The sequence below is a fragment of the Tiliqua scincoides genome, chromosome 2 (genome assembly GCF_035046505.1).
Source record: "Tiliqua scincoides isolate rTilSci1 chromosome 2, rTilSci1.hap2, whole genome shotgun sequence".
Lineage (NCBI taxonomy): Eukaryota > Metazoa > Chordata > Lepidosauria > Squamata > Scincidae > Tiliqua > Tiliqua scincoides.
Window position 1 is genome coordinate 8,257,655 of NC_089822.1, and position 10,276 is coordinate 8,267,930.

Consider the following 10,276-nt stretch of genomic DNA (forward strand, 5'->3'; position numbering starts at 1 on the left):
CGGAGCTCGATCGCCGCTCCCCTTCCAGGTAGGGGCGGTGCAGCTGGGCGGGCGGGAGGCAGCCAGGCAAGCAGCCGGTTCCTTCCTCCTGTCCTCGCCAGGCGCAGGTGGCGGAAGAGGCGGCTGGAGCGCTTGGCGCACCGCAGCCCAGCCCGCCGGCACCCGCGCACCGCGGCACGGCCGCCCTCTGCTGGCCTCGGCGCGGCTGCTCCCCTCCTTTCCACCCCATCCTCGCCACTCTTGCCTGGGAGTAAGCCCCACTGACTACTATGGGACTTACTTCTGAGTAGACATACCGTAGTCTTTCGAGACTGAAGGTTGGCAACTAACTAGACATGCCTAGATTAGGCTATGATCGTAGCCACACTTACCTGGGAGCAAGCCCCACTGACTATAATGGGACTTACTTCTGAGTAGACATGCCTAGATTAGGCTATGCTCCTAGCCACACTTACCTGGGAGCAAGCCTCACTGACTATAATGGGACTTACTTCTGAGTAGACGTGCCTAGGCTGCAATCCTAGGCTGCAATCCTGTCCACACTTACGTGGGAGTAAGCCCCATTGACTATAATGGGACTTCTGAGTTGACGTGCCTAGGATTGGGCTCTTCCGCTGCAATCCTGTCCACACTTACCTGGAACTAAGCCCCATTGACTATAATGGGACTTACTTCTGAGTAGGCGTGCATAGGATTAGGCTATGATCCTGTCCACACTGCCTGGGAGTAAGTGCCATTAACTTATTTCTGAGTAGTCGTGCCTAGGATTGGGCTTTTGGGCTGCAATCCTATTCCCACTTTCCTGGGAGTAAGCTCCACTGATTATAATGGAAATTACTTCTGAGTAGACAGGCATAGGGCTGGGCTCTAAAAAAAGAGGATATGTCCTGCAAAAAGAGGACATCTGGTCACCTTGGTGGGGAGGCTTTCAGGATCACTTTAAACAGATTAATTACACAGGCCAACACACATTTTGCTTCCTTAAACATTACTCCAATTCCTGGGTATATTTGGGGTGCTGATTCCAAAAATGGCATCTGTTTTGCCCTATCACATCTAGTTTTGGAGACACAGCATAGCCTCTTTAGTTAATGGTTCAAGCAGCTTCCTCATGAGGAAGCCATGGTGTAGGGCTTTCTCATGAGGAAGCTGCTTGAACCATTCACTAATGAGGCTATACTATATCTCCAAAACTAGATGTGATAGGGCAAAACGGATGCCATTTTTGGAATCAGCACCCCAATTCATATCAAACCACCATAAAGTTTGGGAAAAACTTTTCTGACCCTCCATTTTATAGGCCTGTGTTATCATTTGGGTCTGGTTTAGCCCTCTAGCAGTAGAGTCACCTGGTCACCAATGCTCTCTTCTTTTAAAAAAGAAACAAGCATCCCTGCAAGTAGAAAACTAGCATGGAAGGAGTGAGCTGAGCTAAAACCTTTTCCTCTAATAACTCCAGAAAATACAGAGACACATGGTCAGCCTGATCCTGAGCTTATTAACTTACTTAGTAACTATATTTGTAGACTGTACTCACCAATGCTGCTCTACTATAAATGAACAAGTCATCCCCCAGGACACTAACTGGCTGGTTTCCTTCTTATCTTTGGAGTTGCAAAATACCAAGCACAAAGGTCCAGTTCATGGTCTTTGAAGGTGTCAAATGCAATGGTGCCGGAGCCAGTTGCACAGAAACAAAAGGCAGCCTGGAAAGGAGTGTGCTGAATGGACCAAAGGCCCTACTCAATGGAAGGCAGCCACCTATTTTCACGTAGGGGTTTTGTGGTCTCTGTAAAGATTGGAACCCTACTGGATCTAGTCCAGCACCCTGTTGCAGAAGTGATTAGCCAGATGCCTGCTGAAAGCCAGCCAGGAGAACCTCAGGACTTGAGGACAGCAGCCCTTCCTGGCTGTTTGGCCCCACTGTTTGGTATTAAGGGAGATGCTGCCTTTGAATAGAGAGGTTCTCTTCTGCTATTATAGCAGGGAGCCATTGATAAGTCTATCCTCTATGAATTGAAAAAGGGCTAGACAAAGACATCTTGGGGACAAGCACATCTTTGGCTTTTCCATGTTCGTTAAAAAAAACAACCTGTAAATAGCAGCCAAGCGAGCCCATCAGGATTAGGCCCATGTTGAGAAAACACTTATCCTTTCTCCTTGCAGTGTGATGCAAGTGGCACCTTCTGAAGCCAGGGTAGAGGCATTCAGTTTCTCAGGACTGCAGCAGTGGGGTAAACCATTAACCCATCTCTCCACGGTTCTGATGGGATCCTCATTCTCGGTTGTTTATGGAAGGACCAATTATGTGATTAACATCATGCATAGTTTGGGCCAAAGCGAGGGTCCATTGCCACACCTTGTGGAAGGGAATTTTTTCTGTAGGTTAAACATGCTAAGGCTTTTATAGTTAGCCCCCCCCCCTTTTAGGATTGGTTAGACTCATTAGATAAGAAAGCTAGACCAAGGCACCCAGCCCAAAGAACTGTTAAGTTCGGTTTTCTATAGGTTGATGTGTTTTGTGTAGGTGTTTTTTATTCTTTTGGTCTGGAAGTCAATCATTTTCATTAGGTGACCCCCTTCTCCCATTACACCACACGTGCTAGCATTATGGGAGGAGGAAATATTCTTTCCTCTACCTGTTCCTAAAGAAAACATTGTCCACATGCTTTTATCAGAATTAAACAACAATTTATTTTTCTCCTTTATTGCTCATTGCAGCATCGCTTGAAAGTTTTATGAGGAAATCCAAGCAAACATCAGCCTATACAGCTATTTAAAACTGTACCACAGTTTTGAATAGATAGTAGAATTTACATACATGGCAACCGGGGTGTCACAATGTGGAATGCTGCCGGATGCCATCTTGGGTTCACCACCTCTGTGCTATGGGGGGAAAAAAAACCCAAATGCTTGCCATGCTCCTCGCGCACTGTTGTGAATCTCAGAAGTGCAAAGGATTGAAAATGAAACTGAATGCAACCCACATCAAGTAGCTGCACGGATGGGTTGACCCTACATGGTAGGTGTTCCTTGAATTGAAACAAGAACTGTCCCTTTTTATCTTGTCCCTTTTTAAATCAATAACCCCCTATCCTCCCATAAAACAGTTGAATGCATTTAGAAAGGAAATTAAAACCTATATTACTGAACAGGGAAAAGGCCCCAAAGCTTAGCACAACAATTAGCATGAAATATAATTAGTGCAAACACACTATTTTAAAGGGAATTCCTGATTCATCTCCAAAACTTCTAATTAGAGATGTTTAAAATATCAGAATGTATCAGAAGGACTGACCTGAAAGAGTTCCTTATCTAGATTATCCAGATTTGCCATTATTAGTTCCTGCCATTTTAACCTAATTGGGTGCAAATCTATAATCCTCGCCTCAAGGTCGGATGCCATCCTGCTTTCCAGCCATCTAATAGTAAGAGTGATTTAAACCAGAAAGACTTGTGCTCACATGATCATGATGCTCACTGACTGGACTTGAGTGGGTCACTTTTCAATCCAACCTACCTCCCAGGATTAGGCTCTAAGTGATTTACAGCACAATCTTATGCTTGCCTACTCAGAAGCAAGACCCACTGAGTTTAATGAAGCTTATTCCCAGGTAAGTGTGCACAGGATTGCAACCTTAGTGAAGAAATTTTTATTGCATAAGAACATAAGAACATAAGAACAGCCCCACTGGATCAGGCCATAGGCCCATCTAGTCCAGCTTCCTGTATCTCACAGCGGCCCACCAAATGCCCCAGGGAGCACACCAGATAACAAGAGACCTCATCCTGGTGCCCTCCCCTACATCTGGCATTCTGATTTAACCCATTTCTAAAATCAGGAGGTTGCGCATACACATCATGGCTTGTACCCCGTAATGGATTTTTCCTCCAGAAACTTGTCCAATCCCCTTTTAAAGGTGTCTAGGCTAGACGCCAGCACCACATCCTGTGGCAAGGAGTTCCACAGACAGACCACACGCTGAGTAAAGAAATATTTTCTTTTGTTTGTCCTAACCCGCCCAACACTCAATTTTAGTGGATGTCCCCTGGTTCTGGTATTATGTGAGAGTGTAAAGAGCATCTCCCTATCCACTCTGTCCATTCCCTGCATAATTTTGTATGTCTCAATCATGTCCCCCCTCAAGCGTCTCTTTTCTAGGCTGAAGAGGCCCAAACGCCGTAGCCTTTCCTCATAAGTAAGGTGCCCCAGCCCCGTAATCATCTTAGTTGCTCTCTTTTGCACCTTTTCCATTTCCGCTATGTCTTTTTTGAGATGCGGCGACCAGAACTGGACACAATACTCCAGGTGTGGCCTTACCATAGATTTGTACAACGGCATTATAATACTAGTCGTTTTGTTCTCAATACCCTTCCTAATGATCCCAAGCATAGAATTGGCCTTCTTCACTGCCGCCGCACATTGGGTCGACACTTTCATCGACCTGTCCACCACCACCCCAAGATCTCTCTCTTGATCTGTCACAGACAGCTCAGAACCCATCAGCCTATATCTAAAGTTTTGATTTTTTGCCCCAATGTGCATGACTTTACACTTACTGACATTGAAGCGCATCTGCCATTTTGCTGCCCATTCTGCCAGTCTGGAGAGATCCTTCTGGAGCTCCTCACAATCACTTCTGGTCTTTACCACTCGGAAAAGTTTGGTGTCGTCTGCAAACTTTGCCACCTCACTGCTCAACCCTGTCTCCAGGTCATTTATGAAGAGGTTGAAAAGCACCGGTCCCAGGACAGATCCTTGGGGCACACCGCTTTTCACCTCTCTCCATTGTGAAAATTGCCCATTGACACCCACTCTCTGCTTCCTGGCCTCCAACCAGTTCTCAGTCCACGAGAGGACCTGTCCTCTAATTCCCTGATTGTGGAGTTTTTTCAGTAGCCTTTGGTGAGGGACCATGTCAAACGCCTTCTGAAAGTCCAGATATATAATGTCCACGGGTTCTCCCGCATCCACATGCTTGTTGACCTTTTCAAAGAATTCTATAAGGTTTGTGAGGCAAGACTTACCCTTACAGAAGCCATGCTGACTCTCCCTCAGCAAGGCCTGTTCGTCTATGTGTTTTGAGATCCTATCTTTGATGAGGCATTCCACCATCTTACCCGGTATGGATGTTAGGCTGACCGGCCTATAGTTTCCCAGGTCCCCCCTCTTTCCCTTTTTAAAAATAGGCGTGACATTTGCTATCCTCCAATCTTCTGGCACCGTGGCCGTTTTGAGGGATAAGTTGCATACCTTAGTCAAGAGATCTGCAACTTCATTCTTCAATTCCTTAATAACCCTTGGGTGGATGCCATCAGGGCCCGGTGACTTATTGATCTTTAATTTATCAATGAGGTCTGAAACTTCTTCTCTTTTAGCCTCTATCTGACTTAACTCCTTGGTCAGGAGGGGCCGTTCGGGCAGCGGTATCTGCCCGAGGTCTTCTGCCGTGAAGACAGATGCAAAGAACTCATTTAATTTCTCTGCCATCTCTAAGTCTCCTTTTATCTCCCCTTTCCCTCCCTCACCATCCAGAGGGCCAACCGCTTCTCTGGCGGGTTTCCTGCTTCTAACATATTTGAAGAAGCTTTTATTATTCCCCTTAATGTTGCTGGCCATGCGTTCCTCATAGTCTCTCTTGGCTTCCCATATCACCTTCTTACATTTCTTTTGCCACAGTTTATGTTCCTTTTTATTCTCCTCATTAGGGCAAGACTTCCATTTACAGAAGCTTCCTTGCCCTTCACAGCCTCTCTAACTTGGCTGGTTAGTCATGTGGGCACCCTCCGGGATTTAGTGGAACCCTTCTTTCTTTGCGGTATACACCTCTGCTGGGCCTCTATTACTGTTGTTTTAAGCAGCCTCCATGCACTCTGGAGAGACTGGACTCTTTTTACCCTCCCTTTCAAACTCCTTCTAACCAGCCTCCTCATTTGAGGGAAGTCCGCCCGTCGGAAGTCAAGGGTTTTTGTTAGAGATTTGCCTGGTATTCTTCCCCCAACGTGCACGTCAAAACGGATCGCAGCATGATCACTGTTCCCCAATGGCTCAGTAACGTTTACATCTCTAACCAGGTCCTGCGTACCGCACAATATTAAATCCAGAGTCACCTGTCCTCTGGTGGGCTCTGTGACTAGCTGATCTAAGCCACAGTCATTTAGCAAGTCAAGAAATCCGGTTTCCTTATCGTGACCAGAACACAAATTGACCCAGTCAATTCCTCTGATATTATTCCTCTGATAATATTCCTCTGATATTAATACATGTTTTGAGTATGTTGCAAGTACACATAAATATTCACTGCAGGTCTTGCAAACACAGAGGTGCATGGCCACTCCAGTAAATCTGATGCCACACTGGCTATATTTTGATCACATGACAGCAGCGTTCACTGTTGAGAAAATGTATTCAACTTACTTCCTTTTAGGATACCATGCAATTCAAGGTTGCTTCCATGGTAGCTGTTCACCTGGAATTAGCATCTTTTCTATACTCACTTTTTATGAGGATGATGATGCTGTTGTCAACCTGTTGTGTTCCAGAATTTTCTCCTGCCTTTTTTCAGACCTCAAGTGTGTCACTTGTTTTCACCTAAAATGCAATATAGCACCAGCCTGCCCAGTATGCAAAGGGTTATTGAGGCTTTTGAGGGCTGTTGTGCCTTTAATTATAGGTTTCCTCTTTGCCAGGGCTGCCTCTCTCTGATTGCTCCCTTTTCAGTGCAGATTTAGTACTATTCCACAATTGAGAAAATCAAAACAAAAGGAAAAAATGAGAGTATACAGGTAGTTAAAGCACCTCTCCCATTGCAGATAACCAGAATTGAGTGACTGGTTAACAGACAATGCATCATCAATGCCACACTGCCCAGACCAGGAAGCAACCAGAGGCAGAAGCTTCAAGGTGGAAGCTTCTAATTAACATTGTAGGTGGGCCTTGCTGAATGGAATTAAATGGTATAGATGGAGCTTGGCCATGGGGATGGGCATTGTCAGATAATATAGCACTATATTAAAAGATGTGAAGTTTAGAACCACTGTTCTAATTCTGTTTTCAGCAAATTGCAGGAAAAAAAGGGCTTGTTCACTGTACCTTATTCTACATTGCATGGTATCCTAGAAAGGATTCATCTCAGACAGGAGGTTGATTCTTTGGTGACCCTACATGTTCATTGGCTCTTCCCTCTGCTTGAATTTTTTGTGCAGCCAGGGCTGCAAACCTATGCAAACTTTCCTGTGAGCAAGCCCCACTGAACACAATGGGACTTGCTTCTGTGGAGGCTTGTGCTATCACCTTTCCCAAACAAAGTTAGATAATCTTTCAGGAATTCAGCAGTAATTTGGAAAGCAGCTTCTGTTGAATGTCTGGCAGTTGTGAGAAAAAAAGGATACCACCTCATTAGGTTATCTCCATGGGTCTAAGTGCCTACAGTTGTAAAGATACTAGCAGTTAGTTCTGTATTGATGTCCCTCTCTTATGCTTAGTGTGGCTAATTAGCACTTTTCTTTAAAACACTAAATTGAGATTAAGCACTTTATCAATTGATTTCCAGTAACTTGCCTTTTCCTTAGATCACATTGACTTCAGGACTTGACAATCTGTTACCTTCTTCAAAGTAAGAGTTAATGTTTGGATGCCTTTAAAAGAGAACTGGACAAATTTCTGGAGAAAAAAGCCTATCATGGGTTATAAGCTATGATATGTATGTGCAACCTCCTGATTCTACCTCAGAATGCCAGGTGCAAGGGAGGACACCAAGATGCAGGTCTCTGGTTGTCTTGTGTGTTCCCTGTGGCATTTGGTGGGCCACTGTGATATACAGGAAGCTGGACTAGGTGGTCCTATGGCCTGATCTAGTGGGGCAGTTCTTATTTTCTTTTGTTGTTATGTTCTACTTAGAATAAATGGACCCCCCCACACACAATCACATCAGCTTTCAGAAGACCCAGGACTGAATCTCTCCTCTGCCCATGAACTCACTTGTGGCCTTAGGCAAATCATCAGTCTGTCAGCCTCAACCCTTCCATCTGGAAAGTGGAGGTAATAATACCCACTTTTGAGATTACAGAGAGATAGTGCATGTCAAGTGACTTGAATGCTTTAAAGTACTATACAAACTAATGCTAAGTATAATTACTAAAGACTAATTTGTGGGGAGGGCTTCAGATCAGTGGAAGAAGAGATGTTTGCATGTGGAAGGTCTCCAGTTCCCAGAATCTCCAGTACTAATCCAGTACTTTCAATGCTAAGAAAGAACTCCTGGAGAGTCCCCACCAGTCAGAGCAGACCCTACTGAGCTAGACAGATGAAGTAAAGGTACCTGGAGATCCTCAGGGCTCCAATGGAGACTGCCATTCAGGATCCTCAGAGAGTTGTTAGGAACCAGTAACCAGTTTCCTGGTTTATTAACACAGTGGTTTTCAACCCAGTGTGCCACGGCACATTGGTGTGCTGGGAAAGGTCCACGGGAGTTCAGAGCAAAGAGGTTGAAAACCGCTGAGTAACTTCTCAGGGTTCTGTAGCTCTGTTTCTAGGGCAACTGTCTGTAGTAATGAATTGCCTGTCCCTTTTTCTTTGTTGGCAGATGGTTCATTCAGAGGCGAAACCATCGAGAAGCTCATAGAGGTCAGTGTGGCATAAGAAGAAAAATATTGAAAATGGTTGCCTTAACAAGAGCAGGTTCTTGACTGCTAACCTGTTACAATATAATTATAATGACTGGGACTGTGGGCTAAAGGCATGCCTGTGCTTAACAGAAAATATAATAGATGGCATCTCTGGTCAACAATCAGAGCTGGATTTGGGGCTTGGGTTTCACAGAGAAACCCAAGAGATCTTTCCTGCCTCCTCTTCACTGCAGACCCCTCCTTCAAGCCACGGCTGAGAGTAGGGAGAACCTATGGATGGCATGGGATGTGGTATAGGGGATTGCAGGGGTGAAAGGAATGTCTAGAAACTAGGTGCAATGGACGAGCATTTTCTGCACATGAAGAACTGCCTTGTGGGAAGGTGCTTGCTCTTGGTTTCTGGTCATTTTATACCACAGCCCAGGCTGTTCCCAAAGGTCCTCTATCCCTCAGGGGGCTGCAGTGGAGAGGAAGGGTTGAGGAAGATTCCTTGCATTTATGCTCTTGTGCAAGCAGAAGTCTGGATCCAACCTGGGTTATTAAATCCCAAGTCATCTCACACCTGTTTGTGAGTCTGCCACATACTGTAAAGATACAGATAACTGCCAAGGGGTTTTGCTATGTTCAGTGTGTACATTCAGCCATGAAATATTAAATACTTGCTAATATATTGTGCAGTTGGAAAAACAGTTTATTCATCGCCGCTTGGACGAATGGAACATGAGTAACCCCTGACTCAGGCAAGCTTAGAAAGGATGCCACTCCCTCCACTCTGCAGATAAGGGCGAGATTAAAGGGAAAAAATGGGGCATCAAAGGGATTTGAGAGAGGGATATCTTCAACTTTGGCATGAACAGGATACACTCCTGCTCAGCTAGGCACAGAATTTGCAGGCATTTCAGGAACGCATTGCAATGGAGTCAGAGTCAATAAACACTGCTGCATTCTTTATGTTGATAGGAACATGAATTGACCTCAAATAGACTTCTTCTTTTTTTAAGAAGTTGAATCCGGCATGTCTGAATGATTCAACTCCTGTCCCAGCCAGCTGTCTGTAGGAAGAACTGAGTGGCAAGAGCAATCTTGACATTCAGATTTGGACAGTGTTTTCTGCTCGACTTAGTGTGGGGGAGGGTACATCTCAGAGAAGGCTGGCTAGTGCCTGAATGATAGGGGGGCAGAGAAAGCCTGGTCCCCTGATCTGCTGTTTTTAGAAGGCAACGGGAGGGCATGATTCGGCTATGACTGAAGGTAAATCATGGGCTGGACATGTAGATTTTGTTGAGGGGTCCTCTACTGCCCTCCCCCAGTTCAAGCACTTCGGCATGCTGTTTGTTGCCCACCAAAGTCAAGGCAGCTAGAACCACCCTGCCATGTGACATGGGGAAGGGAGGAGGGTAATTCCATCAAGCCTCTTCTTGTCATCAAGCCAGCAGGGCCTTCCAGACACCAGAGATCAGGTGAGAGATCTACATGCACAAGACCTCCTTCTGTTGAAGTGGAAAACAAGCTTATTGCAAGATTGCTGCAGTTCTTTTTTAAAAAAAAAAAAAACAAACACAAAAAATTACTTCACATAAAGACTTGGGCACCTCAGAGTAGAGCAATGAAGACAGTTCTCCAAGGGAGAGAGGAATATCAGTTTAGG